The sequence below is a fragment of the Schistocerca americana genome, chromosome 8, assembly GCF_021461395.2.
Source record: "Schistocerca americana isolate TAMUIC-IGC-003095 chromosome 8, iqSchAmer2.1, whole genome shotgun sequence".
In the NCBI taxonomy this organism is placed as follows: Eukaryota; Metazoa; Arthropoda; class Insecta; order Orthoptera; family Acrididae; genus Schistocerca; species Schistocerca americana.
The window spans coordinates 452,546,681-452,566,920 of NC_060126.1; the positions used below are offsets into that span (position 1 = coordinate 452,546,681).

The 20,240-nt window shown below is 43.7% G+C and overlaps 1 non-coding gene across 1 annotated transcript; it reads right to left on the reverse strand.

Annotated features, from left to right (window-relative positions):
- Window positions 1-14,682: 14,682 nt before the first annotated feature.
- Trnat-ugu lies at window positions 14,683-14,756 on the reverse strand. The gene has a single exon. It is a non-coding gene; the product is annotated as a tRNA-Thr (tRNA).
- Window positions 14,757-20,240: the final 5,484 nt, after the last annotated feature.

The following is a 20,240-nucleotide window of genomic DNA, read 5'->3' on the forward strand; positions in this document are numbered from 1 at the left end:
GACTTAACATCTGTGGTCATCAGTCCCCTAGAACTTAGAACTACTTAAACCTAACTAATCTAAGGACACCACACATATCCATGGCCGGCCAGCTACAGACAAACCACACAAACATACTAGCATACGACAGTGGGGACACACATACATACAGAACATAGTTATGAATTCGAAACTGAAAAAGACATTCTCTTCTGGCGTTGAAATGCAGCTGTAATTTCACGCACTTTCATCCATCTACCTCTCTAGGCATAATCATACTGAACATTTGAGTCATCAAGAAATTAAGAACTATAGCAAAACCGAATGTTGATTCCCAGGATCAAGGGAACGGCTGATATATATTTAAACGTCCCCTTTGGGAACTTTTAAATGACTGTGCTGCAAAACCTCTTACGTTATTTGATTTTCAAACAGCTGAGCAGAACCGAACGTACTAAGACACTTCTCTCTTTACTTATTCTGATCAACACTAAACTGACACACAATATTTTTAGCGCAACGCAGTCTGACTTTCAATAATCCCTACAAAAGAATGGCTCTGACTAACAATAACCAATACCTTTCATGAACCACTTACCTCACAAAAATCTTCGTTACTCGAACTACTGCAATACAGCGAGCGCCAATACTGCCAGCTAAATAAAAGATTATATATATATATATATATATATATATATATATATATATATATATATATAAGTTCATGATATCCAGAATTACAAATTTACTCTTTCTGATAGACACACGTCCAGATCGTCCGCTCTCAAAATTCTGCCATCTCTCTCCGCACATCCGTCACTGCTGGCGGCTCACCTCCAACTGCGCAACTCTACGCGGTACGCGCTGTTCACATCCAACTGCCCAACACTACAATAGCAAATATTCCAACAATGCAAACCAGCCACTGACAGCACACAGCACAGTCAGTAATTTTCATACAGAGCGCTACGTGGCGTTACCAACATACAAACCTAAACAGCCTACTTACAATATATATATATATATATATATATATATATATATATATATATATATATATATATATATATTTATTTATCGCGAATGGACCCAGAGGGATCACGCAAAGCTTTCTGACGTCGTTTCTTCCATACTTCTTTCATTCGTTCTCCATGTTTTCTTTTTCTTTCTTCTGTCCATTTTGTTCCTGGTCTCTTTAGTCCTTCCTTCTCCGACAATACAATCCACTTTTCCACCTTATTTCTAAAAGTTTTTCTATCTTTGACATCTTTAAGTTCAATATTTGCTTTTTTTAAATCTAATTTTACTTGGCTAATCCATTGTGCTGTTGATTTGACTTTTTCTATGTAAGTGAGAATTCTGTTGGTGAGTCGTGTGGGGGGAAGTCTAGTGACATGTCCATAAAATTTTAATCTTCGCCTTCTTATGTCTGCTGCCAGGTTTGATATAGTTTCTGTGGTTCTTCTTGATTGTATCCGGTATCCTTCTTCTGTTAATTTTGGACCTAAAATCTTTCTCATAATTTTGCGTTCTTCTTTTAGTATTTTTTCTAAATCACATTTTGTGTGGAGTGTGAGCGTTTCACTAGCATATAGTGCTCCTGGCTTAATTACTGCGCAGTAGTGTCTGATTTTTGTGTTCGAGGAGATGCATTTTTTATTTTATATTTCATGTGTCATACCATATGCTCTCTTCATTTTCTGTTGTCTGATCTTCTGTGCAACTTTCTCTCCTCCGGTTGGCTCCAAAATTTCACCTAGGTATTTAAAATGTTTTACTCTATTTATTTTTCCATATTTTGTGTTCAAACTGTGAATATGGAATTTCGTACAGAAAAATTCTGTCTTTTGAAACGAAATTTGTAAACCTACTTTATCCGCGCATTCCTTAAGGATCTCTATTTGTTTGGTGGCGATTTCTTCATCATCTGCAAGTATGGCCAAGTCGTCCGCGAATGCTAAACAAGATATCTCCACGTTGTCTTTGGTTCTACCAAGATGGATTGGTTTCCAGTAGGATTGATTTTTTAATTCTTTTTCCCATTCCTTAATGACTTTATCCAGGACTATATTAAACAGAAGTGGAGATAGCCCGTCACCTTGACGTACTCCAGTTTTTATGAGAAAAGGTTCAGAGATTTCTCCCCTGAATTTAACTTTAGATACAGTATCTGTCAGTGATTCTTTGATAAGCCTTAGTGTTTTGGAGTCAAGTCCAAGTTCCTCTAAAATGTTAAACAAAGATTGCCGGTCAATTGAGTCATAGGCTTTCTTAAAATCTACAAATGTACAAATTATGGGGGCATTTCTAATTGCTTTGTGTTTTAATATTGTCTTTAAATTAAATATTTGTTCTATGCATGAGCGACCGGGGCGGAAGCCTGCTTGATAATCACCAATTTGGCGTTCCAGCTGCTCTTGTGTTCTTTTCAGCAGGCATGTTGAGAGAATTTTGTAGGTGACTTGTAAAAGTGAGATTCCCCTGTAGTTATTGACATTTGTTCTGTCTCCTTTTTTATGTAACGGGTGAATAAGGGCACATTTCCAGTCCTCTGGTAATTTTTCTGTTTCCCATATTTTTGTTGTTATTTTTGTGAGCTCTTGCAGCGTCTTTGGTCCTAGGTTTTTTAATAGCTCTGCAACAATGCCATCTTCGCCAGATGTTCTATTATTTTTTAAGTTTTTAATGTGACATTTGATTTCTTCCTGTGTTGGTGGTAATGAATCCGGTTGAGCGTTGGCACTGATTTCTTTGGGAAACCTTAAACTAGGTTCTGGACAATTTAGTAGGTTAGAAAAATATTGAGCCAATACTTGACAGTTTTCCTGGTTTGTTAGGGCTAATTTACCATCTGGTTTTCTGAAACATAAATTTTGAGGGATATATCCTCGTATTTTATCTGCGAAAGTTCTGTAGAAGTCTCTTGTATTATAGTTTTGGAAATTTTCTTCTATGGCATCCAGTTGTGCCTTTGTGTACTTCCTTTTTGCTTGCCTAATAGATTTTGAAACCTGTTTTCTAACCTCGTTAAATAAATGTAGACTTTCTTGTGATTTTTTACTGTTATATTCTTGAAATGCCTTTTTTCTCCTTTCCAATGCATTTTCACAGTCTGAATCCCACCAAGGGTGTTTGAATATCTTTTTCAAGGGAATAGTTTCCTTAGCTATTCGCGTGATTTTAGAATGAAATTCTTCCCATGTGTTTGCCTTTTCCTTCTCCCATTCTTCTTTTACTTTAGATTCTTTAATCTTCTTGGTGTCATATTTCTGTATTTCTGTTTTCTTCTCATGACTTCTTCGTGCTGTAAACTTGATTTTAATTCTAGTTAGGTAATGGTCTGAATCAATGTTTGCTCCTCTGCGCACTTGGACGTCGTAAATTTCTTTTTGTACTGGGTATGAAATCGCCACATGATCTATTTGAAACTCGCCAATTTGTTGTATAGGAGATCTCCATGTCTTTTGTTTTCTTGGACATTTTCTTAGAGATGTTGACATTATCTTCAGGTTATTCTGCTTACATAGTTCGACGAGCCTTGTACCATTTTTATTGGTAAATTTACGTGCAGGATATTTGCCTACGGTTTTTTGGTGGATTTTCTCTCTACCAATTTGGTCATTAAAATCGCCGAGTAGAACTTTTGTATCATCTTTTGGAATCTTGGCCATTATATTCTCCAAATTTTCCAAGAACTTTTCTGTTTCTATGGGGTTTTTCTTGTTGTCTCCGTTTGTGGGAGCATGAACATTAACCATTGTGTATGTTTTGTTGGCACATTGTAAGCGCATCGTCATTATCCTATTATTTACGGGAGTAACTTCCTTGATGGAGCTGAGCACGCTCTTGTGTATGATAAACGCCATCCCGAGATGGGGGGCTCCTCTTCCGATTCGTTTATCCGTCTTGCTCTTAAAGATCCGATAGTTGCCATAATCTGATGTTTCTTCATCTGTAAAACGTGTCTCCTGTAAAGCTAGTATTACTATCTTTTGCTTTTCAAGTTCTGTTGTAAGGTTTAGAAGTTTTCCTGGTTGGATTAATGTATTTATGTTAAAGGTTCCAATGTATGTAGGTGTTTTAAGTGGAAGTTTGCCAGAGAGCTCCGACTTTCTCTGATGTAATCGTGTAAGTCCAGGTTCCCCAGAATCCGAATTCCTGGTTGCCATCTGTTGATGGGTGGATTGGTTACCACCTGGGGTAATGTTGTTATTACTTCCACGAGTCATACTTGCTTGTAATCAAGTTGGTCCAGTGTTTCCACTGGGTGTTTAGAACCAGGGATTGTTAGTTCCTGGCGCACTATGACCAGCCGCACATTGTGTGAACAGACGCTGACCAGGATGCCGATGGTTCCCACTTCAGACGCGCCCTGGATTTAGGTGTTGACAGTGCTTATTGTAATGGCGGCACTTACTCGCCATGACACAGCAACGTCTTCGGGTTCTGTGGTTTTTGAATGAGTGTGACCCTTGCCGAAAGTCACCCTCCCACACCCTCGTGATGCTGCCGCCTCGGACCGGGACTGCTTATTTGGGTTTCCCCTTATTCGCAGCTGTCCACCATATCTGATGGATCGTTCGCTATCCGCCACCTGCGACCCGCCCTGTACCTGAGGCTCGGCTAGGGTATATATATATATATATATATATGTATATATATATATATATATATATATATATATATATATATATATATATATGTGTGTGTGGGTGTTCCTACATGGCCGGATGTATAAATTGTTCTATCAGATCGCTAAACTTAGCAGGTAGTGTGACGACATGATGGAGAAACGTAATTAGGCGCCCCGTGAACTCTGACGCTGTCCCTTCCGCTTCGTTCTAAACTTGTCGACGGACTCCTTCTTCATCCGTGCACGCACACAGAAAAATTAATTCAGTTTTGAACTCATAACGTTCGGGTTTGACGGTGTTAGTAAGCCCTCTTTTAATCAGCGGCGTTACGATTTATCGCGGACACCGGTTCCGAGGACCCCCTTTTCCCCTTTGTTAACTTTACCCCCAGAACGCCTGCTTAATTTGGACAGTAAATCCTTTTAAATGAATCAGGAACGTCCGCAGATGGCTCTACTCTGTACCGGCCGAGCCGTGAGGCCCCTGAGCTGGATGTCACGCGAGAATAACCGAAACCGCTTCACTTTTAAATGGCTCAACTTCTGACATAAATAAGGCTATAAACAAATGCGTCAAGTAAGAACTTTCAAAAACCCGTAAAGCACTTTGCAGGACGTAAGGGGCACGCGGCGTGGCGGGCCGTTTGTTCCGCCGGCGCTGATATATCGGGCGGCCCCATTGTGGACCGGGCGAGTCGGCCGCTGATTTATCGGTCGCGCAGCGCCCACCCGACCGACCGACCGACCGACCGACCGGGATCGGGAAGGCCTCCCGGGACTCCCCACCTGGCTGCAGCACCCCTGGTGCGACAATTATCTCCGTAATGGGCCGCCGTCACGTGAAGCAGGGAGGTGCGACGGCGTGGCCACGTGATAATCGGCTAAGGCTGTGCTCACACGGGAGGAGAAAACGTTCCGGACGAGGAAATGGGCAAGTTCTACGACGTCACAGCGTACAACTTTACGTTCCGCATAGGGATGGCTGTTATCGCTGAAACAATCGGTTCTCGGTTATATCGCTTTGTTTGAACTTTCAGCTTAACCCGAATGTTAAAACCGCTCAAAATAACCGTTTCCTGAAAAAAAAAAAAGAAACGGTTTTCGGTATTTTACTCCAACTATTTCCTGTTATAAAAGTGGAAATTGAGCGAAGATCGAAAATTTTTGACTCAGTTTCAGGACAAATAGAATCTAAATATTGAATTAAGTAGTCTAATCAAAGAAAACTGAGTCCTCCGTTAACTGGTTTTCTCGGCAAGTGGTAAGCGGTTGAATAGTACTGTAAGTAGCTTGTTTAGGTTTTTATGTTGGTAACGTCACCTGCAAAATACTAACACGAATTCTTTACAGACGAATGGAAAAACTAGTAGAAGCCAACCTCGCCGGCCGAAGTGGCCGTGCGGTTAAAGGCGCTGCAGTCTGGAACCGCAAGACCGCTACGGTCGCAGGTTCGAATCCTGCCTCGGGCATGGATGTTTGTGATGTCCTTAGGTTAGTTAGGTTTAACTAGTTCTAAGTTCTAGGGGACTAATGACCTCAGCAGTTGAGTCCCATAGTGCTCAGAGCCATTTGAACCATTTGAACCAACCTCGGGGAAGATCAGTTTGGATTCCGTAGAAACACTGGAACACGTGAGGCAATACTGACCATACGACTTATCTTAGAAGAAAGATTAAGGAAAGGCAAACCTACGTTTCTAGCATTTGTAGACTTAGAGAAAGCTTTTGACAATGTTGACTGGAATACTCTCTTTCACATTCTAAAGGTGGCAGGGGTAAAATACAGGGAGCGAAAGGCTATTTACAATTTGTACAGAAACCAGATGGCAGTTATAAGAGTCGAGGGGCATGAAAGGGAAGCAGTGGTTGGGAAAGGAGTGAGACAGGGTTGTAGCCTCTCCCCGATGTTATTCAATCTGTATATTGAGCAAGCAGTAAAGGAAACAAAAGAAAAATTCGGAGTAGGTATTAAAATTCATGGAGAAGAAATGAAAACTTTGAGGTTCGCCGATGACATAGTAATTCTGTCAGAGACAGCAAAGGGCTTGGAAGAGCAGTTGAATGGAATGGACAGTGTCTTGAAAGGAGGATATAAAATGAACATCAACAAAAGCAAAACAAGGATAATGGAATGTAGTCTAATTAAGTCGGGTGATGCTGAGGGAATTAGATTAGGAAATGAGGCACTTAAAGTAGTAAAGGAGTTTTGCTATTTGGGGAGCAAAATAACTGATGATGGTCGAAGTAGAGAGGATATAAAATGTAGGATGGCAATGGCAAGGAAAGCGTTTCTGAAGAAGAGAAATTTGTTAACATCCAGTATTGATTTAAGTGTCAGGAAGTCATTTCTGAAAGTATTCGTATGGAGTGTAGCCATGTATGGAAGTGAAACATGGACGATAAATAGTTTGGACAAGAAGAGAATAGAAGCTTTCGAAATGTGGTGCTACAGAAGAATGCTAAAGATTAGATGGGTAGATCACATAACTAATGAGGAAGTATTGAATAGGATTGGGGAGAAGAGAAGTTTGTGGCACAACTTGACCAGAAGAAGGGATCGGTTGGTAGGACATGTTCTGAGGCATCAAGGGATTACCAATTCAGTATTGGAGGGCAGCGTGGAGGGTAAAAATCGTAGAGGGAGACCAAGAGATGAATACACTAAGCAGATTCAGAAAGATGTAGGTTGCAGTAGGTACTGGGAGATGAAAAAGCTTGCACAGGATAGAGTAGCATGGAGAGCTGCATCAAACCAGTCTGAGGACTGAAGACCACAACAACAACAACGTCACCTAGCGCTCTGTATGAAAATCACTGGCTGTGCTGTGTGCAGTCTGTGGCTGGTTGGCATTGTTGGAATATTTGCTATTGTAGTGTTGGGCAGCTGGATGTGAACAGCGCGTAGCGTTGCACAGTTGGAGGTGAGCCACGAGCAGTAGTGGATGTGGGAAGAGAGATGGCAGAGTTTTGAGAGCGGACGATCTGGACGTGTGTCCGTCTGAAAAACGAAATTTGTGAGACTGGATGTCATGAACTGATATATATTTGAACTCTTTTAAGGTAAATACATTGTTTGTTCTCTATCAAAATCTTTCGTTTGCTAAGTATGCCTATCAGTAGTTAGTGCCTTCAGTAGTTTGAATCTTTTATTTAGCTGGCAGTAGTGGCGCTCGCTGTATTGCAGTAGTTCGAGTAACGAAGATTTTTGTGAGGTAAGTGATTTGTGAAAGGTATAGGTTATTGTTAGTCAGGGCCATTCTTTTGTGGGGTTATTGAAAGTCAGATTGCGTTGCGCTAAAATATTGTGTGTCAGTTTAGTGTTGATCAGAATAGGTATAGAGCTAAATGTCTGAGTACGTTCAGTTCTGCTCAGCTGTTTGAAAATCAAATAATGTAAGAGGTTTATCAGCACAGTCATTCATAAATTTTTCTAAGGGGACGTTTCATACTGCAAAAGATGACCAATATTCTCGCATTGATTGTAATTTTTTGGAACTCTGCTCAGAAGTAGCGTTGTAATCGACTACCCTACCATTATTTGGGCATTGTCAATAGCCAATGCTAAAGCGTGAAAACTGAGGCTGGAGATGTTTCATGTTCATTTGTCCGTTTTCAAGAGCTACAGGCATACTACATAGACACAGAAAACAGGTCAGCTAGTTTCTATTTATATTGAAAACTACTCTCAAGAGCCAAAGATACTGGTACAACTGCCTAATATCGTGTAGGGCCCCAGCGAGCACCCAGAAGTGCTGCAACACGACGTGGCATGCAGTAGACTAATGTCTGAAGTAGTGCTGGAGGGAAATGACACCACGATCTCTCTCGTTGCAAGGCATCCCAGATATTCTCAAAAAATGTTCAAATGGCACTGAACACTGTGGGACTTAACTTCTGAGATAATCAGTTCCCTAGAACTTAGAACTACTTAAACCTAACTAACCTAAGGACATCACACACATCCATGCCCGAGTCAGGATTCGAACCTGCGACCGTAGCAGTCGGGCGGTTCCAGACTGTAGTGCTTAGAACCGCTCGGCCACCCTGGCCGGCTATTCTCAATAATGTTTGGTGGGCAGCAGAAGTGTTTAGATTTAAAAGAGTGTTCCTGGAGCCACACTGGAGTATGGGGTGTCGCATTGTCCTGCTGGAATTGCCCAACCCCGCTGGAATGCGCAATGGACATGAATGGATGCAGATGACCAGATAGGGTTCTTACGTACGTGTCACCTGTCAGAGTCATATCTAGACATATCAGGGGTCCCATATCACTCCAACTGCCCACGCCCCACGCCATTACAGAGCCTCCACCAGCCTTAACAGTCCCCTGATGACATGCAGGCGCCATGGATTCATGAGGCTGCCTCCATACCCGTACACGTCCATCCGCTCGATAAAATCTGTAACGAGACTCGTCCGACCTGGCAACATATTCCCAGTCACCAACAGTCGGTGTTGACGGGTCCAAACGAGGAGTAAAGCTTTGTGTCGTGCAGTCACCAAAGGTGTACACGAGTGGGCCTTCGGCTCCGAAAGCACATATCGATGATATTGCGACACATGTTGATGGCCCAGCATTGAAATCTGCTGCAATTTGCGGAAGGGATTCACTTCTGTCACGTCGAATGATTTCCTTCTTTCGTCGTTGGTCTCGTTCCTGCAGAATCTTTTTCCGGCAGCAGCGATGTCGGAGATTTCTTGTTTTATCGGATTCCTGATAGTCACGGTGGACTCGTGAAACGGTCGTACGGAAAAATCCCCACTTCATCGCTACGTCGGAGATGCTGTGTCCCATCGCTCGTGCGCCGACTATAACACTACGTTCATACTCACTTAAATCTAAGACAACATGTCATTGTAGCAGCAGTAACGGATCTAACAACGGCGCCAGACACTTGTTGTCTTATACAGACGATGTCGACCGCAGCATCTCTGTATTTGAATACGCATGCCTACACTAGTTTCTTTGGCGCTTCAGTGTATGAACGAATTGCTAAGTTTTTAGTTTTCTCCGTAAATGACCTCGTTGGTCGAAAATTACACTTTGCTGATACCACACTTCATAAAATACTTCCAGATAAGGGATGCTGCCATTCTGTAATACAACTAATGTATAAACAACAGCGAGAAGCTACCATATAAATCAGATGAGGAAAGACTCACACACTGGTAAGAGGTACATTATCGTCTCTGCAATACTGTACCAATTCTTATGCCACATGTTCGTTGCTCGTTTCTGTCTGCATTGTTATTAAAATAGCAATCACCGCATTTGCCATTTCAATAATAACGCAATATTTGAAAGCAATGGAAATTTTACGAATAAAAATTATTCGTCTTTTTAAAGGTTTATTTAGAAACCAAAAATTTTGTTACTGTTTCAGTGGGTAATTGGTATTTCAGTTTTTTTACCCAGTTATTAGTAAAAAATAAAGACTCTTGCTATAAACGAGACCAAACAAATATCGAAAAATACCGGTTATTCAGTGCTGAAGTACCGATATCGGTTTTAACCTATCGGTTTCTCCTACCCGTAGTTCCTCAGCATTCCGCAACGTGACGGGCTGAATAAGTCAATTTGGATTTGTGCATTGTGAAGGGTAAGATGGCGTTCTGCGAAACAAGCAAATCTTGGGGAACGATATACACTCCTGGAAATTGAAATAAGAACACCGTGAATTCATTGTCCCAGGAAGGGGAAACTTTATTGACACATTCCTGGGGTCAGATACATCACGTGATCACACTGACAGAACCACAGGCACATAGACACAGGCAACAGAGCATGCACAATGTCGGCACTAGTACAGTGTATATCCACCTTTCGCAGCAATGCAGGCTGCTATTCTCCCATGGAGACGATCGTAGAGATGCTGGATGTAGTCCTGTGGAACGGCTTGCCATGCCATTTCCACCTGGCGCCTCAGTTGGACCAGCGTTCGTGCTGGACGTGCAGACCGCGTGAGACGACGCTTCATCCAGTCCCAAACATGCTCAATGGGGGACAGATCCGGAGATCTTGCTGGCCAGGGTAGTTGACTTACACCTTCTAGAGCACGTTGGGTGGCACGGGATACATGCGGACTTGCATTGTCCTGTTGGAACAGCAAGTTCCCTTGCCGGTCTAGGAATGGTAGAACGATGGGTTCGATGACGGTTTGGATGTACCGTGCACTATTCAGTGTCCCCTCGACGATCACCAGTGGTGTACGGCCAGTGTAGGAGATCGCTCCCCACACCATGATGCCGGGTGTTGGCCCTGTGTGCCTCGGTCGTATGCAGTCCTGATTGTGGCGCTCACCTGCACGGCGCCAAACACGCATACGACCATCATTGGCAGACCGTTTCATAAGTGCTTCATTCGAAGACTTGGTCAGTTGCTACCAAGTCTGCGAATGATGCACTTGCGAAACGTTTTGAATTCACGAAATCCAGGGATATATGCCACTGTATGACATTATCGTTTATTTTGAGAGTTGCATATGGGCCTGAAGATGGCATAGTTGAGTGCCGAAACTGATTGTCGTCAAAATAAAATAAAATAACATCTTAGCTACACGGCTGTTGGAGAATTTCACTGATATTGACAAATACCTAATCAGCGGAGGTCCCCTGTCCGTAATTGAACAAGAGAGACTGAGCGCTTAATTTTGGTGATCTGACGGTAACAGGTGTTACCACTGCGACAAGGCCGTTGGCAAAATCTGAAGCGGATTAGATTTTTGATACTTGAGGAGTCTAACAACCCTACCACAACAAAGGTCAAAAATTAATTATGATTGTAGGGTTGCTCACGCAGCTAAATATTGCATTTTCGGGCAACAACAAAGTTATATTATGTGGCAGGTGTCATTAGAGCACAGTTAATAAAGTCATTTCTTGAAATAATCGATAAACTAGGCACTCATCTTTTCGTGTTTCCCACGCTGGTCTCGTTGTGAACTCATGGCTTAATCGTTGAAAATCTAGGTAGTGATGATTCCAAGCTCGGATGCAAAGAGGCCTATGTGTTATTCTGCGATATTCAAAACTTTTATAGATCTGTTTCATAAATCATTCTTGAAGATTAAACTTTCGCAAGTTAGGACAATGGTGATGTAAAAAAGTAATCAGCACTCCGAATTTAAGTTACACTTCTTTTTTATTACTTTTGTTGCAATATCACGTAACTCTTTCCAAAACATCACTTCACAATATAAAACATACTAGAAAATATCTTCCTCACTGTTAAAGTTCACATTTCGTAAACTGACTACAATTTGCGTCTTTTTAACATGACGACCAAAGCTTGACTCTCTAATAACCGCTTACGCGCCCAAAAATCAGAGTTACAAGTACGTCAATGATCATAGTGACAAAAGAAAGAATACACATACGAATAATATCATTGCAATATGTACATATCGATGTATAGAAGTACCTCTACATTAATGAAGTCAAATTTGAATGTAGTCACAGAAATATGATAACTATTTTACAGAAACACAGTAGAATATTGCTGGTATCGAGAGGTTGAGGTGAGGTGCCGTAATGGTTACGTAATTCAAGTACCATTGCAGGAGTTTCTCGAAAGACTCACAAATGGTACATTTGGAAATTGATTATTTCATACCTGATGTATGGAGGGGGCGGAATTATTGCAGTTGGTAATTAGAAGCCCCCGAAGCCTTTAAGGAGAAAGCGAAATGCTCCTAAAGGTACGAGAAAGAGGTAACGGCATTGCACTGAACATCCGACTGCAATACTCACAATACGGATTTTACGGATGAACTTGGAGGCGTCGGACAATCTCCGGCGGCAATAAGCGACAACAGCGCTCCTGGAGTGCGAAGGACGAGCGATAAGGTAAGTTCTCCTGGATAGAAGCGAAGTGTTCACAGTGTGAGTCGGTAGAAATGGGGGGGGGGGGGGGGGGGGGAGGGGGGAGGGGGAAGTGGGAGAGAGGGAGGGCAGAATTGGAGCATAAAGTGCGCGGGGAGAGCCTGCGGGGCTGGAAGAAGGCCGTGGTGTGATGGCGGCCCGTTTGTCAGCTGTTTTGTCTCGCTTAAGTTGGCACCGCTTGTCACGAGAAACACTCATTATTTCAGCGCCGTTCGGGCCGCGCGCCCCACCTGCCGCCGCGCGCTCGCCAGCTCGCCTGCGGAGAGCTCTGCCGGGGGTGTTCCGCCCCCGCGCCGCCCCCGAGCAGTGCGCACTTTGTCTTCATCTCGGGATTCCGCTTAAGCGCCGTGGCGCGCCGTCGCGTCCTGTCGAAGAACAATGGCAGCCGGAGCCGCCAGCCGCGTCTTTATTAGAAGGCGAGCGCCGTGCCGCTGCTGGGGGAATCACCGCTCTCAGGGTGGCGGCACTGCGGCTGGTGCAGACAGCGGCGCTCGCCAGGTGTGAGGAACGCCTGCGGTGCGTTTTTGGCTCTGTACTCCAGTGTTTGCAACCGAGATCCTAAGCAAACAGGAAAGAAACCGAAACCTCTGCATAAAGAACCAAAATACCGGGTGATCAAAAATTCAGTATAAATTTGAAAACTGAATAAATCACGGAATAATGTAGACAGAGAGGTACAAATTGACACATATACTTGGAATGACATGGGGTTTTATTAGAACCAAAAAAATACAAACGTTCAAAAAATGCCCAATAGATCGCGCTTCATCTGATCAGAACAGCAATTATTAGCATAACAAAGTAAGACAAAGCAAAGATGATGTTCTTTACAGGAAATCCTCAATATTTTCACAGTCATTCCTCAACAATAGCTGTAGTCGAGGAAAAATGTTGTGAATAGCAGTGTAAAGCATATCCGGAGTTATGGTGAGGCATTCGCGTCGGATGTTGTCTTTCAGTATACCTAGAGATGTCGGTCGATCACGATACACTTGCGACTTCAGGTAACCCCAAAGCCAATAATCGCACGCACTGAGGTCCAGGGACCTGGGAGGCCAAGCATGAAGAAAGTGGCGGCTGAGCACACGATCATCACCAAACGACGCGCGCAAATCTTTCACGCGTCTAGCAATATGGGGTGGTTCTAATAAAACCCCATGTCATTCCAAGCATGTGTGTCAATTTTTACCTCTCTGTCTTCATTATTCCGCGGTGTATTAAGTTTTCAAATTTATACTGACTTTTTGATCACCCGGTACGTTGCCCATCGCACAAGGTGATTCAAAAGACTGTCAAAAACGGTATAAACTGGTACAGGAGCCGACGTACAGTTACTTCGGATTAGGAACTTACGGTCTCGGAAGTAGTCTTCATTCGCTGGAAACTTTAAATTGTCAGGAACAACACTAACAGTCAATGCCCTCGTGCCTTCTTTACATTAGTGTTCAAATGCCGACCACAACATTCAGTCCAGGCATAACATCTTCGCAGAAAATTCTGGTGCACGCTAACATGGCAACCAGGCATCGCGCGATCCTCATCACACACTTCAAATATCCTGGCGACAAGTGCTTCTCTGTCGGAAACTCGTGATACTTAAAATAAGGAAAAAAAAAAGAAAAAACAGGGTTGAGATCAGAAGAGCGAGATGGCCGTGCAGCTGGCCTACCCTCTCGATCAAACGCTTCGAATTTACAAAGTGTTTCCCACTTCCATTAGGACTGCTCCTGTGAAATTCCGAACTGCAACGCTATCTCGTGGCGAGTTGCGGTGTTACAATCCACGAAGTTTCAAAAAACAGCTCTGTAGAGAGTCAAAGCGGTAACGCTGCTGCAGCAGGCATCTTGGCTGTGAATGTAACAGTGCGTGTCTGACACTCGCCAGAAAATGGCAGTGGAACAGTGAGGCAACAACAGGTTTTTTGAGTCCTCCGGGGTTTGTGGGCAATAATTCGTAGAATTTGACCTGAATGGCGAGGGGCTGCTTCCTAGTTGCTCCTCCATGGCGACGCCTCGGCCCACAAAGTGAAGAGTGTGCACGAGTTTTTGTCCGGCAAATAGATCACAGTCCTGGGTCACCCATCGTATTAGTCGTATTTGCCCCAGCCGACTTCTAGTTGTTACAATGAAATGAAAACCCTTAGCTGCTTACAGGCGTTGACATACGTCAACGGGGACAGATGAAAGTGTGTGCCCCGACCGGGACTCGAACCCGGGATCTCCTACTTACATGGCAGACGCTCTATCCATCTGAGCCACCGAGGACGCAGAGGATAGCGCGACTGCAGGGATTTATCTCTGGCACGCCTCCCGCGAAACCCACATTCTCAACGTATGGTCCCGCACTACATTCGTAGTGCCCCCTCCCATTATACTCATTACTCGCGGTGCGTGGCCGCAGAGAAGAAAGAACAGATACCATCTTAGTATACAGGGTGTCCCAGCTATCTTGTCCACCCAAAATATTTCTGGAACAATAGCAGCTATTGGAAAACGACTTTCACCGGTATCAATGTAGGGCTGGGGCCCATGAATGTACATATTTGGAAACATTCTAAAACGAAAGCATATGTGTTTTTCAACACAAAGTTATGTTTTTTTTTAATGGACCTCCTATATTTTTTCTTCAGCAATCCATAGCATGACAAAGCACATACACAAAGGCGTTGATTGCATCGCAATCTTCCCATTACATCCCGAGATATTGAGACGCGAAGTTGGCGCTTGAAACACCCGAGATGGGCTGCTAGCGCACGTCCTGAGGCTCAGGTGTGAACCCCATGTTGCCCGTAATCGCGATGTGATTGACATGTGTAATCACACCTTCATACTTATCAAGAGGTCCGAAACGAATAATACGGTCTGCTGCCATCAACTCTCATAAGCACATAATGGTTTCCCTCTTGCACGTTTTACGTGTCTACGTATACAATATGAACCAGTAACGATCGGTGTACACCCGTCAGGTTGTCTTATTTATCCTGCACACCCAAAATAAGGTTTATCTATTGCGTTATATGACCCATTGTGCCTGTCGCGTAGGGTCTGGCTCTGCCTAGTCAAGTGTCCAACGTAGTTTCCACTACTGCCACACTTCGCCTTGTTTATGATTTGCGACCCATGCAAAATCCTGTACTCCACCACCCTCCGAGCATCCCATTTGTTGTTGCTTTGGCGTGCAGTACACCGCTTGCCAGTGTAGTCGTGCATCAGAGTAATCTAGTGACGGCACGGAGGTAGTACACATTGTGAATAAACGTTGTGTTGTGGAACTTATACTGTACAGTATAATGTACACACATGAAGATATGGTAGAAATGCTGCTGATCTATGGAGAATGTACGTTGACGGGGAATATGTTATGAGATTGCTTGTTTGTTGATAGAACTGTTAGCGAACATTATGATTATTAAGTTAATATGTCTATCTTCTACCCTACTCTACATACCTGTGCTGTACCCTGTTGTAGGTGGACGAAATGCTGTTCAGGCAGAACGACTGTACAGAAGACGATTCCCTGACAAGCCATCGCCTTCGCGCCGGATGTTTGGTCATCTCACATCTCGTCTACGTGAAACGGGAAGCTTAAATTCAAGACCTCGACATCGTCCTACAACACGCACAGATGAACGTGCTAAAGTTGCTGTGCTCGCTACCATAGCTGTGAATCATCAAATCAGCACACGTCAAATTGAACGTGGAGTTGGTGTGTCGAAATCAAGTTCACAGCGTATTCTTGAACGTCATAAATTTTATCCTTACCATGTTCATTTACACCAGGATCTTCATGGAAATGACTTCCGCAATAGGGTAACATTTTGTCGGTGGGCCCAGCAAAAACTTCTGACTAATCCAAATTTTTTTGCAGATGTTCTCTTTACCGACGAGGCATCATTCTCCAACAAAGGAATTGTCAATGTGAGGAATATGCATTATTGGTCCGCAGACAATCCAAAATGGCTCCGTCAGGTAGAGCATCAACGTCCGTGGAAAGTTAATGTTTGGTGTGGGATTATTGGAGATACCATTATCGGATCTTTCTTTATAAATGGCATCCAAAATGGCAGACAATACTCCAGATTTATACGACACAATCTTCCTGTTCTCTTGGACACCGTACCTCTGAACCGGAGAATGGTCATGTGGTATCAGGATGACGGATGCCCTGCACATAACGCCTTACGAGCACGACGACTTCTGAACCGTAAGTTCCCTGGTAGGTGGATTGGACGAGGTGACCCAGTTAGGTGGCCTGCCCGATCTCCGGACCTTACACCGCTGGATTATTTTCTTTGGGGAGTAGTGAAGGATGTTGTTTACCAACATGAACCAACAACACCAGAGGACATGAAGCAACGCATTATTGATGCTTGTACAGCCATCAAAGAGGAAACAGTAGCACGAAGTAGGGCATCCTTCATCCGCAGAGTGACCCTATGTATGCAAGCCAATGGGCATCACTTTGAGCATGAGATGTGAACGCTATGTTTAGTATGTAGTGCTGGTATCACAGTGGAAGTTTCTACAAAGGGCCATTTTACCCAGTGATGTTAAGAAACATTTGTTTGCAACAATTTGTCATGTAACGCATTAGATAAACATAACATTGATAATTGTGTGCCGGCCAAAGTGGCCGTGCGGTTCTAGGCGCTGCAGTCTGGAACCGCGAGACCGCTACGGTCGCAGGTTCGAATCCTGCCATGGGCATGGATGTGTGTGATGTCCTTAGTTTAGTTCGGTTTAACTAGTTCTAAGTTCTAGGGGACTAATGACCTCAGAAGTTGAGTCCCATAGTGCTCAGAGCCATTTGAACCATTTGATAATTATGTGATAATAAAACTAATTGGTTAAACATGTTTAGATTCATCTTCTATGTCCTACCTGAACTTCCCAAATCAAAACATTTTTACCTAAACAACGGTAAAACTTTTAGTCCACTTGCTTGTTTCACTAAAACTATCAACATGAATTTTACTATTACGAGTGAATGATTAACTGTCACTTGCGCTAGATCTACAGTAAAGTAAAGTTTTAACGTTGAACAGCATTACCTTTTTAGTAACGGATTAACGATAAGCGAAGTTAACTTTGTGACTAACGTTGCGGTACACAGACATGTTACAGAGCCGCATCACCCCTAGCCTATGGGATAAATACCTGCTGGAATGTACGACGTTAATGCAGGATGGCAGCAGACCGTATTATTCGTTTCGGACCTCTTGATAAGTATGGAAGTGTGATTACGCATGTCAATCACATCGCGATTACGGGCAGCATGGGGTTCACGCCTGAGCCTCAGGACGTGCGCTAGCAGCGCATGTCGGGTGTTTCAAGCGTCAAATTCGCGTCTTAATATCTCGGGATGTAATGGGAAGATTGCGATGCAATCAACGCCATTGTGTATGTGCTTTGTCATGCTATGGATTGCTGAAGAAAAAATATAGGAGGTCCATTTAAAAAAACATAAGTTTGTGTTAAAAAACACATATGCTTTCGTTTTAGAATGTTTCCAAATATGTACATTCATGGGCCCCAGCCTTACACTGATATAGGTGAAAGTCGTTTTCCAATAGCTGTTACTGTTCCAGAGATATTTTGGGTGGACAAGATAGCTAGGACACCCTGTATATACAGGTTGAGTCACCTAACGTTACCGCTGGATATATTTCGTAAACCACATCAAATACTGACGAACCGATTCCACAGACCGAACGTGAGGAGAGGGACTATTGTAATTGGTTAATACAAACCATACAAAAATACACGGAAGTATGTTTTTTAACTCAAACCTACGTTTTTTTTTAAATGGAATCACGTTAGTTTTGTTAGCACATCTGAACATATAACCAAATACGTAATCAGTGCCGTTTGTTGCATGTAAAACGTTAATTACGTCCGGAGATATTGTAACCTATAGTTGAGGCTTGAGTACCGCTCCTCCGCTGTTCGATCGTGTGTATCGGAGAGCACTGCAACATACATCGCGTTTCTACAGAATGATCTGCCAACGTTGCTCGAAAATGTCCCACTGGCAACGCGTCGACGTATGTGGTATGAGCATGATGGTGCACCTGCACATTCCGCAATTAACACTAGGCTGACCCTTGACAGGATGTTCGACGGGCGTTTCATAGGACATGGAGGACGCATAAATTGGCCAGCCCGTTCTCCTGATCTTACACCTCTGGACTTGTCTCTGTGGTGTACGTTAAAGGAGAATGTGTACCGTGATGTGCCTGCAACCCCAGAGGATATGAAACAACGTATTGTGGCAGCCTGCGGCGACATTACACCAGATGTACTGCGGCGTGTACGACATTCATTACGCCAGACATTGCAATTGTGTGCAGCAAATGATGGCCACCACATTGAACATCTATTGGCCTGACATGTCGGGACACACTCTATTCCACTCCGTAATTGAAAACGGAAACCACGTGTGTACGTGTACCTCACCCTTCATGGTAATGTACACGTGCGTCAGTGAAAAAGACCAATAAAAAGGTGTTAGCATGTGGACGTAATGTGCTGTTGCAGTCTCTTCTGTACCTGAGGTCCATCACCGTTCCCTTTGGATCCCTACGTAATTGGGTGCTCTCCGATACACACGATCGAACAGCGGAGGAGTGGTACTCAAGCGTCAACTTTAGGTTGCAATATCTCCGGAGGTAATTAACATTTTGCAATGCAACAAACGGCACTGATTACGTATTTGTTTATATGTTCAGATGTGCTAACAAAACTAACGGGGTTTGTGTTAAAAAACATACTTCCGTGCATTTTTTTATGGTTTGTATTAACCAATTACACTAGCCCCTCTCCTCACGTTCGGTCTGTGGAATCGGTTCGTCAGTATTTGATGTGGTTTACGAAATATATCCAGCGGTAACGTTAGGTGACTTACCCTGTATAGTTAAGGCTCACCGGCCACTTTACCATCTTCTTGTTCTGTGCGAATGCACAAACAGTGCCCGAACTCTTATGGCATTCGGCAACGCGCCGCGAGTAATGAGTATAATGGGCGGGGGCACTTCGAATGTAGTGCGGGACAATACGTTGAGAATATGGGTTTCGCGGGTGGCGTGCCAGAGATAAATCCCTGCAGTCGCGCTATCCTCTGTGTCCTCGGTGGCTCAGATGGATAGATCGTCTGCCATGTAAGCAGGAGATCCCGGGTTCGGGTCCCGGTCGGGGCACACATTTTCATCTGTCCCCGTTGACGTATGTCAACGCCTGTAAGCAGCTAAGGGTGTTCATTTCATTGTAATTTCATTCTAACGAGTTGCATGGTTTACGAAATATATCCAGCGGTAACGTGAGGTGACTTACCCTGTATAGTTAAGGCTCACCGGCCACTTTACCATCTTCTTGTTCTGTGCGAATGCACAAACAGTGCCCGAACTCTTATGGCATTCGGCAACGCGCCGCAAGTAATGAGTATAATGGGCGGGGGCACTACGAATGTAGTGAGGGACAATACGTTGAGAATATGGGTTTCGCGGGTGGCGTGCCAGAGATAAATCCCTGCAGTCGCGCTATCCTCTGTGTCCTCGGTGGCTCAGATGGATAGATCGTCTGCCATGTAAGCAGGAGATCCCGGGTTCGGGTCCCGGTCGGGGCACACATTTTCATCTGTCCCCGTTGACGTATGTCAACGCCTGTAAGCAGCTAAGGGTGTTCATTTCATTGTAATTTCATTCTAACGAGTTGCATGGTTTACGAAATATATCCAGCGGTAACGTGAGGTGA